Source organism: Ochotona princeps, chromosome 27 (assembly GCF_030435755.1).
Source record: "Ochotona princeps isolate mOchPri1 chromosome 27, mOchPri1.hap1, whole genome shotgun sequence".
Lineage (NCBI taxonomy): Eukaryota > Metazoa > Chordata > Mammalia > Lagomorpha > Ochotonidae > Ochotona > Ochotona princeps.
The window spans coordinates 2,161,199-2,182,682 of record NC_080858.1 but is presented as its reverse complement, the minus strand read 5'-3'; the positions used below and the strand labels follow the sequence as shown (position 1 = coordinate 2,182,682).

At 47.6% G+C, this 21,484-nt stretch overlaps 1 long non-coding RNA gene across 1 annotated transcript; it reads right to left on the bottom strand.

Annotated features, from left to right (window-relative positions):
- Nucleotides 1–3,997: 3,997 nt before the first annotated feature.
- LOC131478123 (uncharacterized) lies at nt 3,998–20,039 on the bottom strand. The gene is made up of 3 exons (XR_009244314.1): nt 19,933–20,039; nt 17,421–17,555; nt 3,998–4,659 (listed from the first exon to the last, which is right to left on the bottom strand). It is a non-coding gene; the product is annotated as an uncharacterized LOC131478123 (long non-coding RNA).
- Between the last annotated feature and the right edge of the window lie 1,445 nt (nt 20,040–21,484).

Genomic DNA, 21,484 nt, shown 5'->3' with positions numbered 1-21,484 from the left:
TACTACTATATTAGATCTATTAGTTCTACCAATATTTACATATACTAATGTATATTCGTATATTATATAACATATATATATTACTAATACTAGTATATAGTAGATCTACTAATATCTACTAATAATAGATATTGACCAAAAGAAGCCAATATTCGTAGATATACTGGGAATGAATAGTACAATCTATTGTTTCTTCATTGACAGACAGCACATTATCATTCTCAGACTGATCTTTTCTTCTCCATCTTCTCACCGTGATAGTTCATCCTCAACAGACTGCTCCCCAGTGGGCTCTGTGGGGCTGGGTCTGTTCTGATGGCCACCTGCAGCACCAGCCCACACAAACTGCCCCAGAGCAGGCACACACACTGCCATGCCTGCAGTTCCAGGGCCAAAAGAGTTCTTGTGGGGCCTCCTGCGCTCTCAACCCTGCTCCCTCAGCAAGCTGCTGGCCCACTAGGCGTTGTAGTGCTGGTGCTTTCTTATGGCAACCCTGCAGCACCAGCCCAGACAGAACGGACAGGCGGATTACAGACAGACAGACGGAGACGACTAGGACGACGACTAAGACCATGACAGAGAAAGAGGGGACGAGGGAGAAGGACAGGCGGGAAGAAGGGTGGTGGAGAGAGGCCTGGAAAAGAGGGATACAGACAGAAGCAGTAAAAGCAGTACGGAGAGAAGGGGACAAGAACAGAGAAATGCAGCAGAAAGTACGGGAAGAAATATGGGAAGAAGGGTGGCGGAAAGAGGGCTGGAGAAGTGGCAGAGGAAAGCTAAGGCCAATGGGAAAAGGGGCAGCAGAGAAAAGGATTTAAACATGGCTGCTTTTGGCAGTGAAGGGTCTGATTGCGGTTCCAGCTTTTCCCAGACCCTCAGAGTATGCCATGTCTTTTAGTGTCGTTGCTGGGGGACGACACCCCAGCATCTCAGGGCCAGGATCATGGGGCCCTGGGTCCTCAGTGCCTCTAGCACTCCTGGCGTGGCCACTGTAACAGGCACAGCTCCCTCAGCAGGTAACCCCTCGGCCTCTAGCTCACCCACCCAGCTGCCTCACCAGCAGCTCAAGGCCCACGTGGCCTCAGCCAGTGCCTTCCACACTCCTGGGCCCCACGACACCCCCATTCTGCCATCCAGCCTGCTTCTGTAGGGCCATTCAGGTTCAGCCTACACCCCCACCTCCTGCAGTCCACTCCAGGGTCAGGCCAAGTCACTGACACCCCTTGCTTTCCCAGCCTGACTGCAAGCTGCTCCAGGACCAGGAGGGTTTAGCCGGCCCCACACACTTCTAGTCAGCACACAATACTCTGACTGTTGTTCCTGGACCAGGTAGGCTCAGCTCATGCCCCACGATGCTGCCCTATCAGTTACTCCAGGAACAGGTAGACTCAGCCTGTGCCCCACTCCCTTAGTAGGTTGCACAGCAGCCAGCTGCTATAAGGCATGGAGTGCTGTTATGGCGACCCTGAGGTACCAGCCTGCAGGACCTGAATCCCCTGCTCCACAGCATTCCTGACCCTCACCCTCACTCCCCTGCCTGATGTTAAGGGGCCAAAACAGTTCTGGAAGGGCCTCCCACTGTCTCAGCTAGCCTACCCCTCTCTCCAGTGCCACCAGGGTTGGGCTTGGTGTCGCATGTGCCTCAGGCCACCTGACCCATCCCTGCTGCTTCGCGCCCATGACTCTGCCTGCTCCAGGACCATGCCAGCTCAGCCAGCACCCATCACATCCAGCACACCCTTCCTGTTGACAAGCCAGGTCCATTTGAAGGCAACCTGTGACACCAGCCCACATGAACTGAATTCACCAGCCCACATGAACTGAATTCCCCAGCCCAGAGCATGCCCACCCAGATGCCTTGCCTGCTGTCCCAGCGCCAAAATGACTCAGGTATGGCCTTCACACCCTCAGCCCGCCTATCAGCCACTCCATGCCCAGCCAGGCTCCAACAGTGTCCATGCCCACAGTTGCCCATCATCTACCACCTGGGCCTCTAGGACACCGCACTGCTCCACACCAACTACTTGAGGACCAGATCCCTGCACTTCTAACCCACAGGCTGCTCCAAGCCCGGGCCAGCACAGCTGGCATGTCTAATGTTCCTAGATCCTGCCTGCCTGACGGCGCTGCAGGGTGCTCCAGGCCAAGGCAGGCTCAGTTCTACCCACCCCCCGGTACCCCAAGCCTGCCCACTATCCACTCGAGCCAGGCCAGCTGGCTGACACCTCTCCAGTTCCCAGCCTGCCACTGGACTCTAGCCCACCCACACCACTGCCCCACCAACTGTTCCAGGTACACATAGACTCAGCCACCCACCTGCTCCCTCAGCAGGCTGCTTGGCTGCCCACTGATCTAGGGCTGGGCCCATGTGACAGCAATCTGTAGCACCAACCCCTGGCTCAGAGCATGCCCACCTCACTGCCATACTTACCTGTTTCAGCAAAAAAATGGTTCATGTGTGCCCTCCCACATTTCCAGCCTGCCTACCAGCCCCTCTAGGGCCAGCCGAACTCGGCTGATGCCTCATGCACCTCAAGCTGCTGGCCCATGCTGCTCTTGGGTAAGGCATGCTTTTCCATCAGCAACCCTCCAACCCACCCCTTGCCAACAGATACCTGCCATCCACTCCAGGGCCGCACCAGCTGGCTAGCACTCGGCCACATCCAGCCTGCCCACCCCACTTGTTGCTGCAGAGCCACGCCAGCTAGGGCAGCATCCATCACATCCCCAGCCCACCTGTTCATTGCAACACCTCAAGGCTAGCTCCGCTGAAGCCTGCCCACACAAAGCAGGTTTGTGTACTGTCCCATTTGCTGCTTTAGGGCCATGTTCTGCTGCCCTTCACTAGGCGCGAACCCTGAACTGCCAGCGCCACCACCCATCTGCTGCTCCAGCGCAGGATGGCATCACCCAGTGACCATGCTCCGTCAGCGGGCAGCACTGCCATTTGATGCTCTAGCATTTGGCCCATTTTGTCAGAGACTCTGGACCCCGGCTGGCATGCTCTGTCATTCCTCCTGGCACTTCAAGACCAGGCTCACTCCCCCAGGGTCTGCCATGCTTCAAATATTCTAGGCAGCCAGGCCCAGGACAACTGGACTGGAAACCTCTATGCCTTTAGCCTACCCACCCAGTTGTGCCATGAGTTGCTCCAAGACCAGGTGGGCTCTGCCGATGCTTGCCAAGCTCCTAATGTCCACCTGTCTCACCGCCACCCCCAGCTGCTTGAGGACCATTCCAAATTGGCTGGTCCACCTGCCTCCCTCCATCCACCCTAGGGCCAGGCTGGCCCACAGAACACCCCTCTTTCCCAGCTTGCCTGTAACCTGCTACAGGGCCAGGCAGGCTCAGCTGTTGCCCCACATGACTCTAGCCCACCCATGAAACTCTCCCACCCACTGCTCTAGTGACTTGCAGAAAGTTCACCTAGATCCAGGGCCGAGGGTGCTCGGCCAGAGAGCCTAGCCCCCAAGATATCTGCTGGCTGCTCCAGAGCCAAGCCCAATATGTCAGTTCACCCTGTGTCCCAAGCCCACCCACTACCTGCTTCACTGCCAAGCTGGCTCCACTGATATCCCTGCACCCACAGCACTATCACTGTCCATTTAGTGGCCAGCCCGACTCTCCCGGGCCCCCTCCCCACCACACTCCTTATCCTGCCCACCCTGCCATCCTGCCAGCTGCTCCAGGATCAGGCGGGCTAGTCCAGTGACCCAGCATCTCCAGCCGGCCACTCACTGGCCTGCTCCTCCAGCACCGGGTCCACTTGTCCTGTGTCCACTGTACACCTTGCATAACCATTCCACAGCACCTTTCCCACTCCATGGACAGGCCAGTTCAGTTGGTGACCCCCTTGCCCACAGCGCAATAACCCTTGTCCCCAGGACCAGGCTCCTAAGCCCAGGCTCCCCAGCTCATCTACCAGCTTGCCCTGCCACCACACCCACTGTTCAGAGCTAGGCTGGCTGACTCTGGCAGTACCTTCTGAGTCCCCAGCTTGCCTGCCAACCACTGGTGCCAGGCAGGCTCTGCCAGTGCCCACAGCCACCCTCTGGCAGCTGACTGCTCCAGGACCACATTGACTGGGCTGGTGCCTCCAGTTCATAGGCCTTCCATAGCCAGGCTGGCTCTGCCTATACCTCCTGTGCCCACAGTCTTATCACCATCCTCTCCAGAGCCAGCTTGCCAGCCTCCCCATACCCAAACAGTCTTGCCTGCCGCTCCAGGGCCAGGAGGGCTCAGCCAGTTCCCCCACACCCACAGACGCTGGCTGCCCATGGCTCCATCTTCCAAGGGTAGGTCTTGCTCCCCTCCCCGCAGTGCGGCACTTAAGTGTTCCAGAGTTGGTTCCTGCTTCTTCTGGTTTGGGCTGCAGTCTTCATACAGCAAAACTAGGACTTGAGGTAATATGATTGTTCTTCCTAGAGTCATCAAAAGATGCTGTTACTTGGAAGCATAACTGTGTCAGAGCTTCGTCCATTCACATGCCATCCTCTGACTCCGGCAACTCTGGCTTGAAAACCCTATGTTTTTCTACATGTCTGTGCTGCGTCTCTTGCAAGACTGTGCGTTTCTCTTCAGCCTGGGCTCTGAGGGGGCATGAAGGAGAGTGGTACGTGACACAGTGCCACTTCAGGTCCCAAGTGCAGAGAGGCATCCCTGGAAAGGAGTCATTTGACAAGTGAGCTGATAACATTACATAGGTGGGCAAAGTGTGGCATCTCTACATTCAAATCAAAGATGGACTCCCAATCAAACTGTTGGACATATCTAGACAATGGGATGTTGAATTGTCTGACACTGTATGTACCAGCAATTAGGCTTATGAGTGCTAATGAAGGGCTATACTATTGTAATAATATGAGGAAAATCAGTCAGTGGGTAGGAATTTGAGGAGGGGGAAGCGAAATCCCAGACCCTATGGAATTGTACTATGAAACTTAAAATTTGAAAAAATGTCCAACTCTTACTAACATGTCAAATGGTTTTAACAATATTAAATGTGTGCTTCCTAGATTAAAATGACAGCTGTATTTCTAAAAATTTCACTTTGTTAAAACACTGCAAAAAATATTTTATGTTTATATGTAAATATGCATAAAACTGAATTTGAACTTAAATTAAAATAGGAATCTCCTTGACCAGCCTGAAAAGTTCTTAGATGAACACAATTCTTCACTGTTGGGACTGTCCTGAGTACTAACCATCTAGCATGCGGGTCATCGCGCAATGAATGGCAACATCTTTCAATCTGAACAAAAATGCCCTCACAAAACCCCAAAGAGAATGACACTGACCTGTGCAGGATACCACTGCATTAAACCACCGACTCTCACAAGCCACTGTCACGTATATCCAGTAAACTCTCCCCTAGATCCATAGCCAGGCTCTCATTTGGTCTCATACACTTTCTGTACTTCAAGTCTTTCTTTAAGATTTATTTATTTTTATTTCAAAGCCACATTTATAGAAAGGAGGAGAGACAGAGAGAAAGATCTTCCATCCACTGGTTCACTCCCAGAATGACCTCAATGGCGGGAGCTGAGCTGATCTGAACCCAGCAGCCAAGAGCCCCTTCTGGGTCTCCTGTTCAGGTGCAGAATCTCAAGGCCTTGAGCCATCCTGGTCTGCTTTCCCAGGCCACAAGCAGGGAGCTGCATGGGAAGTGGAACAGCCAGAATGTGACCTGGTGCCCATATGGGATCCAGATGTGTGCGAAGCAAGGCCTTGAGCCATCCTGGTCTGCTTTCCCAGGCCACAGCAGGGAGCTGCATGGGAAGTGGAGCAGCCAGAATGCGAACTGGTGCCCATATGGGATCCAGATGTGTGCGAAGCAAGGACTTGAGCCACTAGGCTGCTGTGGCCAGATCAATGTTCTTTATGTCTTGTTATCTCTTACTGGCCTTACATTTCTGTCTTTGATTTCCATCTGCTCATTCTACTCTATTCCACAGAGATTGTTTCTCTGTTCAATCGATAATTATTTCATTGATAGTACACCCGGCCTGCTCTAAAACTAGATCACAGCCTTCCCCCTCAATTAAGCATGAACAATTTAATCACCCACAGCAATTTTGAGTGCTGCATTTTCCATTTTATACACTGTTTCTGCACAAGATAATCTTTTTTAATGTTTATTTATTTTCATTGGAAAGTCAGATATACAGAGAGGAGGAAAGGCAGCAAGGAAAATCTTCTGTTAATTAACCCTCCAAGTGGCCACAACGGCCAGAGCTGCGCCAATCCGAAGCCAGGAGCTAGGAACTTCTTCCGGGTCTCCCATGTGGGTGCAGGCTACCAATCCTTTGGGCTGCCCTCAACTGCTTTATCAGACCACAAGGAGCTAGATGAGAAACAGGTCTACCTGGATTAGAATCGGTGCCCACGAGGGATCCTGGTGTGTGCAAGGTGAGGATTTTAGTCACTAGGCTACCATGTAGGTCTCAAGATATTCTTTTAACAAAATGATATACAGCATTTTTCAAAGTTTGCAAATCCATTTGCAGGACGAAATCTAAATAAAGTAATTTTTATACCTACATGTAACCATTACCATGCCATTAACAGCCTAATGTTGGGCTGGCGCCATAGCCTTGCAGCTATAGTCCTCATCTTGCACACGCTGGGATCCCATAAAGGGGCTGGTTCTAATCCCAGCAGCCCTGCTTCCCATCCAGCTCCCTGCTTGTGAACTTGGAAAGCAGTTGAGGCTGGCCTAAGCCTTGGACTACTGTACCACATGGGACACCCAGAAGAAGCTCCTGCACCTCTTGCCTTCGGATCAGTGCAGCTCCAGTTGTTGCAGCTGCTGGGGGAGTGAATCAGTGGTTGGAAGAGATTTCTGTCTCTCCTCCTCTATATATATCTGACTTTACAATAAAAATAAATCTTAAAAAATAAAAATAGCCCAATGTATTTATCCATCTTCTTCCATCCATCTTCCAAGTAAACTCCAGAACTAGCTGACATTGCCTCTTACCTCTGGCAAGTTGCCACTCAAGCTGCTAGCTCCTCCTGAGAAACCCCCTTAGCAACAACTCCCCTTCCCAAGTCTACCCACCTGTCAGTTGGCACCCAGCGCTCTTAGCTCTGCTGAACCCAGAGACCTTCTCAGAATCCAACCCCTCTGATAGGATTAACTGTTTCTGCCACTGTAGACATTAACGGGAGATGTGCTTATTTCAAAGAGTTATACAGAGAGGGAGAAGCAGAGTTGGCTCACTCGCCATTACTTCATCTAGGTCTCCCACGGGGTAGAAAGGGCCCAGGTCCTTAGGCTATCTCAGCCAGTGGCAAGGAGCTGGATCAGAGTAGACTTATGGGAGTTGAATGGGCACCATGTGGATTGCCACCATCACAGTCACATCTGTACCTGCTAGGTCACAATGCCAGGCCCTTCCTCCCAATTGTAGTTCCATAAAATAAACATTCACAATAAAAAGGATACTTGGCATCCAAATTTTCACAAAGTGGAATACTTATACTTGGAAAAACACAAAAAGTATTCACAGAAATAAATGTTTCAGGGACTGGTTCTGTGATGTAGCAGGTAAAACTGCAGCCCATGGATACTGATTTGAATTCCAGCTTTTTGATTCAGCTCACTGTCAATACACCTGGAAAAAACAGAAAGATGTGCCCAAGTCCTTGGGTCCCAGCATCCAAGTGGAAGACTGGAAATTCCTGGCTCCTGGCTTCAGCCTTGTCACTGCAGCCACTTGGGGCTTGAACCAGCAGATGGAAGACCTCTCTAGCTCTGCCTTTCAAATAAATAAAATAAATATTAGCGGGAAAAAGAAATTAAAAAGCTCTAAATAAATAAAAATAAATTATCCCACAGATAGGCAGACTTAAGATGGCACTATGCCCTAATGTGCAAATTCAAAAAACAATTTCTATAAAAGTCCCCAGTTTGTAGAGATTAACAGTCTGATCTTAAAGGTACCCATGATATGGTCTAGGCAGACAGCCAATTTAGGGTCAGTTGAAGCCACACATCCCCCACCTGTATAATACCATTTGCCCCCTTGAGCGTCAAACAATCTGTACCATCATTAAGTAGGACCTGGAGGGTGGTTTCGTGTTGTCTCCACTCCCCTCTCAAGCCCCATCCAAGCCATACTGGGAAGGGCTCACTCCCTTGGTGGTGTGCTTCTTCATCGGCACTTTGGCTCTCTTCACCTCTAACACTCTCAGCCTCTCACATACCCACTGCTCTCTCACTTCACATGGATGAACCCCGAGAAGCAATCTCTCCCTGACCCTTTCACGTTCTGGTCACTCACCCTGAACATGACACTCACTTGTCTGTGTTCCTCACCATCTGAGTCAACATTACCACTTGTCCAAGGTATGTTGGTACCTGTGCTTAAAATGCTTTTAAAGTATGGGGCAAGAACTTAGGAAATAAATATTTGGCAAAAACCTAGACCACAACATCCAGAATAGCATTCTCATATAGTGCCAGTGCGAGTTTGAGTCTCCACTGCTCAACTTCCCACCCAACTCCCAGCTAACGTGCCTGGGATAACAACAGAAGGTGGCCCATGTTCTTGGAGCACTGCACCCATGTGGCAAACCTGGCTCCTGGCTTCAGCCAGGCCCAGAACTGGCGGCTGTGGCCATTTGAGGAGTGAATCAGAGAATGGAAGACCTCTCTCAGTCTCTCCCCATCCTTCTTGAAATTCTTGAAAATAAATCCTTTTTAAAAAATGATTTATGACAAGATGTTACTAGATTGTTCAGGGAAACACGAATTCTCCAACATTGTTTCTGTGACAATTATATGACCATCTGTGGTAAAAATAATGTTGGCTCTTTATGTCAAACTAAAAAGTAAAAAGTAATGCAAAATGAACAAAATTAGATATTATGAAACTGTTAGAAGCAAGCATAGCAGCACACCTTCTCAACCCTGGAATAGTAAAGTACTCTTTTTTTTAAGATTTACTTATTTTTATTGGAAAGTCAGATTTACAGAGGGAAGAGACAGAGAGTAAGATCTTCCACCTGCTGATTCACTCCCCAAAGAGCTGCAATGCCCAGAACCTAGCCAAGCCAGGGGCTTCTTCCCAATCTCCACGAGGGTGCAGGTTCCAAAGGCTTTAGACAGTCCTCTACTGCTAGAGCTGGACGAGAAGTGGAGCAGCCAGGATAAGAACCAATGACGACTACACGGGATCCTGTCACATGCAAGGTGAGCACTTTATCCGCTAGCCTACCACACCAAGCCCTAGTGAAATACTCTCATAAAAGGTCTAAATTAAAAACTGGTATACGACCTGAACAGTTTTCTAGAAAAAATAAACAAATGGTCAATAAGCATAAAAAAAGATGCTCAGTATTAACAGTCATCAGGGAAGTGTAAACCAAGATCACATTCAGATACCACTAACGCCTTAGGACAGCTGCAATCAGAAAGACAGCAAGTGTCGGCAGGGAAGGAGACAAACTGGAACCCTCACTTACTGCTCGAAGGAACGAATGTAAAAATGCTGTGGTCACTTTTAGAAATGGGCATGTCCTTAAATAATCAGATACAATGACTATATCTACAATAATTCCACTCTGATAACAGGTTCACAAAAACACAGGGCTGGGGCCACAGCATGTTAGGCTAAGCTTCCACCTGCAGTGCTGGCATCTCGTTGGGGTGCCAGTTCCAGTCCTGGCTGTTCCACATTTACTAAGCCAGCTCCCTGCTTGTGATCTGGGAAAGCAGCAGAGGACTGTCCAAAGCCTGGGCCCCTGCACCCACATGAGAGACCTGCAAGAAGCTTCTGGTGACTAGCTTCAGATCAGTCAGCTTCTGCCATTACAGCCTCTTGTGAACAGGTGACCCAGCAGGTAGAAAATTCTCGCTTTTTCTCTCTCTGCTTTTCAAATCAAAACATTTTTAAAAACTATACAAATGGAAGCAGTATTTATAACAGCCAAACTGTGAAAACACCTAATGATTTTATTAATATAATCTTCAACAATACTATTGTCTATAAAAAGGAATAATTTCCCGTATTTATACAACAACATGAACTTCATAATATGCTGCTGAACATGAAAAAAAAAATCCAGCCACAAGACTCCATTCTCAAGAAAAGTCCAGGTAGGGAAATTAAAAAAAAAAAAAGAAAGAAAGAAAAAAAAAGGAGAGCTTGGGTTGTAAAAGAACAACTGGTCCTGGCACAGTGGCTCAATTGGTTAATCCTTCCCTGACAAGCACTACGATACCATATGTGCTGTGACTGTGCCCTGGCGGCTTCACTTCCCATCCAGCTCCCTGCTTGCAACCTGGGAAAGCAGCAGAGGGTGGTCCAAAGGCTTGGGACCCTGCACCCACCTGGGAGACGGGGCTCCTGATAGGCTCTGCTCTGGCAGTTGTGGCCATTTGGGAAGTGAATCAGTGGATGGCAGATCTGATTTTGTCTCTCTTCTCTGTAAATCTCATCTGCCATTTAAAAAAAGGAGAAGCGGTTTCAAATGTGTTAACTTTGCTAAATGTGAGCATACTACTGTGGTCATATTGCAGTGGGCATTTATTTTTGGTGCATGTCAAAGTACTAAGGGATACAGTGTTACGTCACCAACTTACTTTCAAATGTGTCAACAAAAAAAAGAAAACTAAGCTAATATGACAAACGGCAATTAGGAATTAGTGAATTAAAAGGATACTAGGTCAGCTTTGTGGCTTAGCAGGTAAAGTCTGCCTATTAGGCCTGTATCCCATGTGGGTGCCAGCTGATGTCCCAACTGCTCTACTTCCCATCCAATTCCCCATACGTGGCTTGAGAAAAAGTGGCCGAGGATGCCTCAGGTGTTTCAGTCCCCCCCACCATGTGGGCAACCTGGAAGAGGCTCCTGACCTGAGACCAGCCCACCTCTGGATGCTGGGGCCGCATGGGGAGCAAACCAGGAGATGGAAGATTTCTCTCCCTACCCGCCTCATTTTCAAATAAACAAGTAAATAAATAACTAAACTTTAAAAATAGACTTTCTCAATATAGTTATGCCAGATCCATATGTTTCAAATGAGTTTTCCAAAAAGCTTTTATAAATTAATATACTCAGGGGATAGAAAAACAGCTTTTAATCAAACACTGAAAATCTCTGAATGAAAAATGAATGCAAACTAATAAAAGGAACTATAGGATTTGAAAACAACTACCAGAGGCCAGCGTTGTGGTGCACTGCGTTAAGCTGTCATCTGCAGGGCTGGCATCTTACAGGCTCCGGTTCAAATCCCACTTGCCTCGCTTGTAATCTAGCTCCCTTGTCATTACCAAGGCAGCTCACTGCCCAGGAAAGCACCCATGGGGAGCACCCAGCTAGAAGTCCTGGCCTGGGGTCCAACTGTCAAGGCCATTTGGGGAGTAAACCATCAAACCAAAAACTTCTCTCTTTCTTTCTCTCTTTCTCTCTCTGTAACTCTTTAGAAAATAAAACATCACTTGTCATTTCCTATGTACTGAGGCAAAGTATATCCTTACAAATACGTGAATTCAAATGAAAAATAGAATTTTTACACAATAACTCCAAGAATAATTTCTTATAAGTGAAAAAACAGTAAACTCCCAATGGACGAGTTGTGGTAGATAGCGCCTTAACCAAGAAATCAAAGTTACTAACAACCAGCAATAAGTGGTCCAATCAGAACCAGATAATTCCTGACATGATGCACCAAAATGTTTTTGTAGAACCAATAAGACAAACAAACTAGGTGGTGATGACTCAACTGACTAATCCACCCCTTGCAAGCATTAGGATCCCCATATTGCACTGGTTTGTGTCCCAGCTGCTTCACTTCCCATCCAGCTCCCTGCCTGTGGCCTGGGAAAGCAGTAGGATGGCCCAAAGCCTTAGAACCCTGCACCCACGTGCGGGAGACACGGAAGCAGCTCAGCACTGGCCATTGCAGCCACTTCTGGAGTGACCCAGTGGGCGGAAGATCTTTCTCAGTCCTTTCCTCAATCATGCTGACAAACTTTCTTCCCTATTACCACTAGGCTTGGAATTTTATATCCATTCCACTTAGTAAATGAGTCTTTTTCCTTCACTCAATTCTAGCCTAGCTACCAATACAAGACTTAAATCTTTTTAATTTTATTTTTATTTTATAGAGAAGAGGAGATTCAGAAAGATCTTCCATCTGCTGATTCACTCTCCCAAGTGGCCACAAGGACTGGAGCTGTGCCAATACAAAAGCTAGGAGCCAGGAACTTCTTCTGAGTTTCCCAAGTGGGTGCAGAGTTCCAGGACTTTGGGCCATCCTCCACCACTTTCCCAGGACACAAACAGGGAAGCTGGTTGGGAAGCAGGGCTGCCAGGATTAGAACTGGTGTCCATATGGGATCCCAGCATGTGCAAAGTGAGGACTTCAGCCACTAAGCTACCATGCCAGTCCCCAGACTTAAATATTAATTCAGTCCTAGCAATTCCAGGCCCAGCACCATAGTGGACAGGCTAGGCCTCCACCTGTGGCAACACCTGGAGTCCTGGCTGCTCCAATGTAGCCTGGAAAAAGCAGCAGAGGGAGGCCCAAGACCTAGAAGAAGCTCCTGGTCCCAGTTTCCGACCAGCCCAACTCTGGATGTTGACATCTACAGAGTGAACTACTGGATGGAAGATCTTTTTCTCTGTCTCTCCTCCTCTCTGGTAAATCTGTCTTTCAAACAGTAAGTAAATCTTATGTAAAAAAGATTTATTTATTTTTATTGGAAAGTCTGATATACAGAGAGATGGACAGAGAAATGTCTTCTATTTGCTGGCTCACTCCCCAAGTGGCCGCAATGGCCGGAACTAAGCTGATCTGAACCCAGAAGCCTTCTTTGTGTCTCCCACATGGGTGCAGGGTTCCAAGCCTTTGGGCTGTACAGAACTGCTTTCTCAGAACACAGCCAGGAAGCTGGATGGGAAGTGGGGCTGCCAGGAAACAAACTGGTTCACATATGGGATCCCGGCACCTTCAAGCAAGGACTTTAGACACTAGGCTACTGCGCTGGGCCCAAATAAATAAATCTTTTTCTAATTTTATTTTTTAATAATGATTACAGGTTGATCACAGTGTGAAGGAGCTAGGTTTAGGGGAAATTGGGTGAATTCACTGATTCCAAATTTGTTATTTCTTCTTGTTGTTCCTGAGGGAAAGGGAGAGGCAAATGGGGGAACCACTCATGCCTTTCCACACATCCCAGTACCCAGGGACAAGGAACTGCCACCTCACATCAACCCAGAGTCTCCATGTATACATATTCCGAGGGTTCTGTCCAAGTGGTTTGGATAGTTCTGAAACGCTGCCCTTTTCACCGATCCAAGGATGATCCCACTCTCCCAATGTCCATTAAAAACAACAAAATAAACTACCAATTCTTCCTCCAAAACTGTTTCCCCACTGTCTAAAGAAAAAAAGATCAACACCAGTGAGCCTGGCTTCTGTCGCCGGTGTGCTGTGTCATCTGGGTTTGGCACCATCATAGCCCCAAACAGACTAATTGCTCAGAGCAGTGGAAAATACTGACTATCACATCTTTCTGCAATCTTAGCAGTGATGACAGGAGCAGCAGGGAAACTGCTGATTGGGAGATTTTATGTTCCTTTTCAGAAAGGTTGCAGAGGGCCCAGTTTTGTGGTACAGCCAGTCCAGTTACCACTCAGGACACTCAGCAGTCCATATGGGAGTGCCACTTTGCCTCCTTCGATACTCTTGCTTCCCATCCAGTTTCCTTCTACTGTTTCTGGGAAGACAGCACCCAAATACCTGGTCCCTGCCACACACCGGGGCTTACCTCCAGGGAGGAAAGAACTGGTAGCTCAAGCATTCCTAGCTTCTGGCTGCTCCAGCCCTGGTTGCTGCAGACCTACAGGGGACTGAACCAGCAGATCATCTCGCTAGCTGCCTCTCTGCCTTTCAAATAAATAGTATTTTAAATATTGGCTTTGGGCCCAGCGTCGTAGCCTAACAGCTCAAGTCCTCACCTCTCAAAGCACCAGGATCCCATATGGATGCCAGTTCTAAGCCTGGCAGCCCCACTTCCCATCCAGCTCCCTGCTTGTGGCCTGGGAAAGTGGTGGAGGATGGCCTAAAGCCTTGGGACACTGCACCTGCATAGGAGACCTGGAAGAGGCTCCTGGCTCCTGGCTCCGGATCGGCGCAGCTCCGGCTGTTGGGGCCATCTGGGGGAGTGAACCAAATGTGAAACTCTAAGTCCTGTACATCTGATCTGACTTCTCCCATTCCCTAGAAAAGACAAAAGGTAAGTCTTTGAGGAAATAACAGATACTAACACAAACAACTGAGTTCATGAGTTCGTGACTATGCCATTAAATCTTTTAATGAGGAAAGTGAGTTTTCTTTAAATCACCCAAAAAGAAGTCCAGAACACTGCTGCAAATAATCCCCCATAAAACTTCTTTCAGAAAAGGAAACACACAGGAAATGAAGGAGACAAGGGTTTACTGAAGAAGATCTATTAATTTAACACATTTTCTGTCAAGCAAATCAAGTGGCCTTAGAACTACTGATATGGAAACACTGGACATTCAAAGAAGAGGTTTTGCTTACAAGAAGAAACTGACCAGAAGAAAGCACCATGGCATAAACAAGACTGCTTCCCAGCTTCTCAACCATTCAGGGGGTGTTAATGAAAGGTTGTTTACAAGTTCAACTCTGCAAACTGGACAAGGTTGGGTCATGGTGGCCCCAGGGCTTGCTCTACTGCCCTTCACTTTGAAGGTTATGAGGTGGGGAGGGAGCACTCACAGAGCAAGCACATCTACTCTGCCGTGACAACTGACTTAGGTGGCCACTTGGCTGGGGACGTCCTGCCAAGCCAGCCAGCACTCCAGCAAACCTACCCTGGACAAAGCGAGACCCAACTCCAAGCCTCAACAGTGTGGACTGGAGCCTCCACTAAGAACTGATCATGCTCCGTGAGACTTAAACAACAGGACACCACTTAACCCTGCCCAGCATCTTTGACAAGGGCCATATACGGTCAGGGACTTTCAATAAGGGAATAAAATGCTCTCTTCTATACATTACAGAAACCATGTTACACTTCACTCTGGCAGGTGGACACCTTAAGATAGAACAGAGGAATCACATTCCTTCTAACCAAAGAGAAAAGTGCTGTTGGCTGCCAATGTGACTGACTTTATATTAACTTATTTGCACAAACTCTGGGGCTTGGGGGTTTCACATCTTGGTAGAGACCAGAAAATCCATCTATCCTGCACCAATGCCCTAAACTAACTAAGCACATCAGGAGGTGATCCCAGACCTGACTTTTGTGTCTGCATGCCAGTACAGTGTCCAGCACAGTCCATCGCCCCAATCAGCTTATGCACATGTGGTGGTTGCAACTGCTGGGTCAGTTCTGGGTGTTGCAGTCCAGCCTGATCCTGCCCAACACACACTTGGCCCTCATACAAACCAGTGGGACCTGCAGCCTAGTCTGAACAATGTGCAATGACCCCCACCAGGCCTGTCCCCTGCCCTGGTTCCCGTGCTTGCCAGTATGTACAGTAGACTGGTCCAGTCTATGACATATCCCATTCAGCTCTCATACATATCAATGGGCATTGAAGCCTAGTTGAACCCGACCAGCCCCACTATCCAGCCCACACACATTCTTGTGGGTGCCATTCTGTCCAGCCACGTCTGCCACAGTCCTGGCTCTCATGCTCTCCAGTGGGAGTGGTAACCCAAGAGGGAGGTGCCCACTACTTCCCTACTGGGCCCATTCCCACTCCCAGATCATGCACGCTCCAGGAGTTTTGCAGTCTGACTTGACAGAATTAGCCCCCAGTGCCAGCCTCTGCCAGCTGATGCTGCAACAAAGCCCAACCAACACTCACCAACTCTGGTTTATGCTTGCACCAGTAGGAACAGTCAGCCCAGCCTGGCTTTTCCCTGATCTAGCTCACATGAAGCTGGCAGATTTTGTAGCCCTGCCTGGTCTGATCATGCTCTCCAGTGGGAGCAGTGGTCCAGCAGAGTAGCATTCCACATTCCCCCTACCAGCTTTGTCCCTGCCCCACATATCTCATGTGTGCTAATTGAATGCTATGGCTCAGTGTGGCATGGCCCGCCTCACCTCGGCATTTGGCAGTAGGTGTTGTAGCCTGGCCCAGCCTGGCCCACCCCAATTCCAGCTCCCACTGGCAGGGTTTACAGCCTAGCCCAGCCCAGCCGGTACCCAGTCCCAGCCCTTATGCGTACTGGTATGTGTTGCAACTAAACCAGGTCCCACCCACACTCTATTCCAGTGCGCCGATTCGCCAGTGGGTGATGTGAACTGGTTGAGCCTTGTCTGCCCCCAATCTATGCCAAATGTATGCCGCTGGGTACCTTTCCCTGCCTGCTCTGGGCTGCTCCCTATCATGGTTCTTGCCCTCACCTGCAGGAACTCTGTTCTGACATAGGAATTTCCTAGGCTCCTCCATCAGAACCTCTCCCAGTGCCAGATCTCACACACACCGGTGAGACCATGGGCCAGCCCTGCTTAGCCCACCTCCTGTCCTAGCAGGAACAGCAGCCTTTCTTGACCGGTCTTTAACCCGTTCTAGTTCTTACTGTTGGATGTTTCAGCCCAGCCAAGGCTCATCCTCACTCAGACACAGCTCACACATGGCTCAGTAGGGGCAGAGACCTAGCATAGCCCATCCTACTCCTACCCTGGTCTTCCAAAGCACCAATTGGTGCTGGAGTCTAGCCCGGCTCAGTGCAGTCAGCCCCAGTCCACACTTGTGCCAAGGGATGCTATGGCCATATCCAAACCAGAACACAGCCCCCACTCTGGCTCTAGCACACACCAATGGGAGCCTCAACCCAGCCTTGGTGTCCTCTTAGCTTCCCAAACATGCCTGTTCCCAGTCATAGATTGTGCTCATGCAAGCAGTTGCTCTGACCCAGCTTGGCATAGCCTCTCACCTGTCTTGGCTTTTGCCTTAGATGCTGTAGCTTGGCATCCCTGGATCATGCAAACCAGTCGATGTAAGAGCCTAGCTTGGCAGCTTGGCATGACTGTGCTCCAGCCTGACTTCTGTTCTTGCTGGTGAGCAAAGGCTTGCTCGGCCCTGCCCAGTCCACCCCTTTCCATAACCAATCCACACATTAGCCAACAGTTGGAGCTACTTTGTCCAGTTTGCCCGGCCCACAGCCCTGGACAATGTGACCATCAGCCAGAGTTACGACCCACTAGGAGAGTTTCCCAGGTTCTCCTACTCAGCCCACTTCAGAATTCATACAGCCTTCTAAATCAGTTAGAAGGATTTTCACAATTTCTTCTCCAACTCATCTCAAAGAAAAGATATTATCGCTTAAAGTTTCAAACACTACACGAATGGCCTCCCCTAACTAGTCAACTCTTCTCCAAGAGTTAATGAAACCAAAACTCACAGGAAAAATGGCTTATGGGCATTGATACCTGAGATTTTAGGCGTCTTGTTCTCTTCAGCCAATGATTCATCCTGGTGCCAGCATCTGGGGAAGTTTGAGTATCAGTGAGAAGAACGTCAGGTTCCACTTTTTCCTTAAGATCTAAATTAGGCATCTGCACACCCTAAAGACCAGAGCAAAGAGTTTCCTGAGAAAAATCAGGTTTGACACACAGTGGAGAACAACGTATTTCCAATAAACCTCCTAAAACTTCACGAACCCAGATGACAATTCCACTACAAATTCATCTACAGACAAAAGGCAATCCCTATCAAAATTTCAGAATTTTTCATTTGGTAGACATTCAAGCATCATTCTAAACTTCACGTGGAAACATAAATGGCTGGGAAATTTGGAAGAAAAAAAAGAGAATTTCCACTACCAGATACCGTAGTTACTTTAAAGCTACAGAACTCAAAGTAGTGTGCGCCTGAGATCTGCACAGACACATACAGTAGAGCCACAACACAGACAGAGTAGGTATTCCAAGACCGCCAATGGATGTTTGAAACAGAAGATACAGCTTTTTTCTACAAAAGTTTGATTTATACATTAGGCAGAGTATGAGATTACAAATAATGAAATAGAATAATCACAATAACATACTATAAGAGTTAGGTGAATATAGCCATTGATCTAAAAAAATCTTATTTTCACTTTTCCTATGAGAGCAAACACTTTATGACTTCTCTTGAGCATATCCAAATTGCCAACACCAGTATGTTGCATTTTGGGGTCTGATGCGATGGCTCAGTGGCTAAATCCTCGCTTTGCATGTGTTGGGAGCCCATGTGGGCACCGGTTTGTGTCCCATTTGCTTCACTTAACATCCGGCTCCCTGTTTGCAACCTAACAAAGCCTTGGGACCTGCACCCATGTGAGAGACCGGAAGAGGCTCCTGCCTCTGGGCTTTGGATCAGTTCAGCTGCAGCCATTGTGGCCACTTAGGAAGTGAACCCGCAAACAACAGACATTTCTCTGTGTCTCTACTACTCTGCCTTTCCTATAAAAATCTTTAAAAAAAAAAAAAGCATATCTGGTCACCAGCATTGGAATGTCGTGAGAGCCAGTCCGATAATTAAGATGGATATTAAACAGGGGCAGAAGAATAAATCCCATTCCAGACAGGACGGAGGGCCACACAAGTAAGATTTCATCACTAATCAGAATATCACAAAACTAAAAACTTACGAACCGCTTAATACTGGAATTTTCCATGCAATATTTTAATGCAATTGGCTGTAGGTAATCAAAACCACAGAAAAGTCTATGAAACCATGGACTGACTTAGGATTGGCGTTAGGGGAAGACCACTGCAATCCAATACAACAAAACAGTTCAGAAATAACATTGTACACTTATGCTCAACTGATTCTCAATACAGGTAGCCTAGCTAAATCAACTGAACAATACTGTTTTAAACAAACAGTGCTCATCACAATTGAATATAACCTGCGTATGTACCTCATATGTTATACACACACAAAAATAAACAGTTCAAGATGCACCATGAACCTAAATACAAAAGCCAATAGTTACATCACCACTTGTGAGACCCGCATCCCACACAGGAGTGCCTGAGTTCAAGTCCTAGTGCCATTCCTAACTCAGCTTCCTGCCTGGTACACAACAGATGACTATGTAAGTACTTGAATCCCTGCCACCCACAAGAGAAATCTGGATTGAGTTCCTGGCTTTACCCTGGCTGGGAGTGAACCTGCAGATGGAAGCTTTCTCTCTTCTCTTTCAAATAAAATGAAAATAAGGGAATAAGTGAACTCAAAAGGAAATGCTCTATAACAAAAGCTAAAACCACAGAACTTCTACATGGAGAAAAAAAATGACTACAGCCACGGATAAGGAAAATACTTCCTAAATGATGCAAAAACTAAAATCCATCAAAGGGAAACAGGAATCTGCAAACCATTCTTCAAGCAAATACTATCAGAAAAATGAAAACATAAATTACAGACAAGAATAAAGTTTTTGTAAATCATGTGTCTGATTAAGGACTTGCATTTAGTATAACAAACTCTTACAAGTATACAAAGCCAACCCAACAAACACTCCCCTGAGGAAGATACACAAACGACTAACATGAACATAAAACACTGCAAATCATCAGTAGCCTTTAGGAAAATGCAAATGAAAACTACAAGGAAATACCAGTACATCCCTAATAAAATGGCCATAACCAAAACAAGAGACAACACGTGTTTGCCAGGACATGGAAAAACCGGAAGCCCCTACATTACTGGGGGGAATGTAAAATGGTTCAACCACTTCGAAAAACATTCTGACAGTTTTTTTTTTAAGTAAATATAAATGTAATACAACACCTAGCAATTTCACTCTATTAAGAGAAATGAACACATATGTCCACACGAAGCGTTATACCAAAACAGGCATATTATTATTCCTAACAGCCAAAAACTGCAACAATCCACTGTTCAACTAGTAAACAAATAAAAAGGTATATAAATACAATGGAGTACTTTCACCAATAAAAACAAATGAAGTGGGGCCCAGCACAGCAGTCTGGTGGTTAAATCCTCAACTGGCATGCTCCAGGATCCCATATGGGCACCATTCAGGCCCTGGCTGCTCCACTTCCCACCCAGTTCCCTTCTTGCAGCCTGGGAAAGCAGTCAAGGATGGCCCAAAGCCTTGGGACCCCACACTCACGTGCGAGTCCCAGAAGCTGCTCCTGGCTTCTGGCTTCAGACTGCCTCTGGACATTGCAGCCACTTGAGGAGTGAACCAGTAGACGTAAGATCTTTCTAAACTTGCCTTTCCAATAAAAAAAAAATTTAAATATTCTCCCCCAAAAGTTTTATTTTTATTGGAAAGGCAGATTTACAGAGAGAAAGATTTTTTCATCCACTACTTCACCCCTCAAGTGGCCACAACAGCTGCAGCTGAGCTGCCAGGAAGCAGGAGTTCCCTCCTGGTCTCCCATGTGGTTGCAGGATCCCAAGGCTTTGAGACGTCCTCGACTGCTTTCCCAGGCCACAAGCAGGGAGCTGCAAAGGAAGTGGAGCAGCCGGGATACAAACCAGACCCCAAATGGGATTCTGGCACATGCAAAGTGGGGATTTTGGCTAATAGGCTACCACACCAGGCCCAATTTATCCACTTCTAAGAAAAATGTTGCAACTCACCATAATACTGACACCAGACTGGAACAGCTCATATGGGTAAATTCTTTCATAGTGCGACTTCAAAAGAGACCCAGTTTCTTTTCCTGGCAGATATCACAGTGGCTATCCACTTTAGACCACTTCTTTTCTTTTATGAACATTTCAAAACCTCGTTTGCTGGCAACAATCTGAATTTTTAAAAAGTAAAAATTAGTTAAGTAGAGGCAAGTATTCTCTGCTAAACACATAAATTACTCTGGGCTGGTATTTGGATTTCAACAAATAAATGGCAACAGTGACATCTGTAATATTTACAGGCAAACAAAAAATCAAAAATTAAATTAAAAAAATTCAAAATTAAAAGCTTCTTTGTTGTTCTTAAGATTTATTTATCAGACTAGGCAGGGCTGCAAAACCTGTGAACCTCAAGAGGACTAGGTCAGGGAAAACCCGGGCTGGGCTGCTTGATCCTACTGGTGTAATCTACAATTAGAGTGGGTGAGGGTCGTTTGGGTTTAGCCACAGCATCAGCTGGCAGAAGCTGGCACTGGGGGCTAATTCTGTCAAGTTCAACCACAGAACAGAGGGCAATGGTGGGCTCCTCCCTCTTGGGTTACCACCCCCAGGCAAGGGCACAAAAACTAGGACAGGGGTTGTGGTGGCTAGACAGACATCCAGCAACATCTGTGAAGGCTGGATAGTTGAGCTGGTTAGATGGAACAAGGCTTTAATACCCACTGACATGTATGAGCAGAAGGGGATGTGGGACAGACTGGACTAGTCTGCTGCACATACTGGCAAACAAGGGCATGGGGCAGGCCTGGTGCGGGTTACTGTGGGTCGCTCCGACTAGCCTGCAGCCCATGCTGATTTGTTTGAGGGCCCAGTATGCGCTGGGCAGAACCAGGCTGGG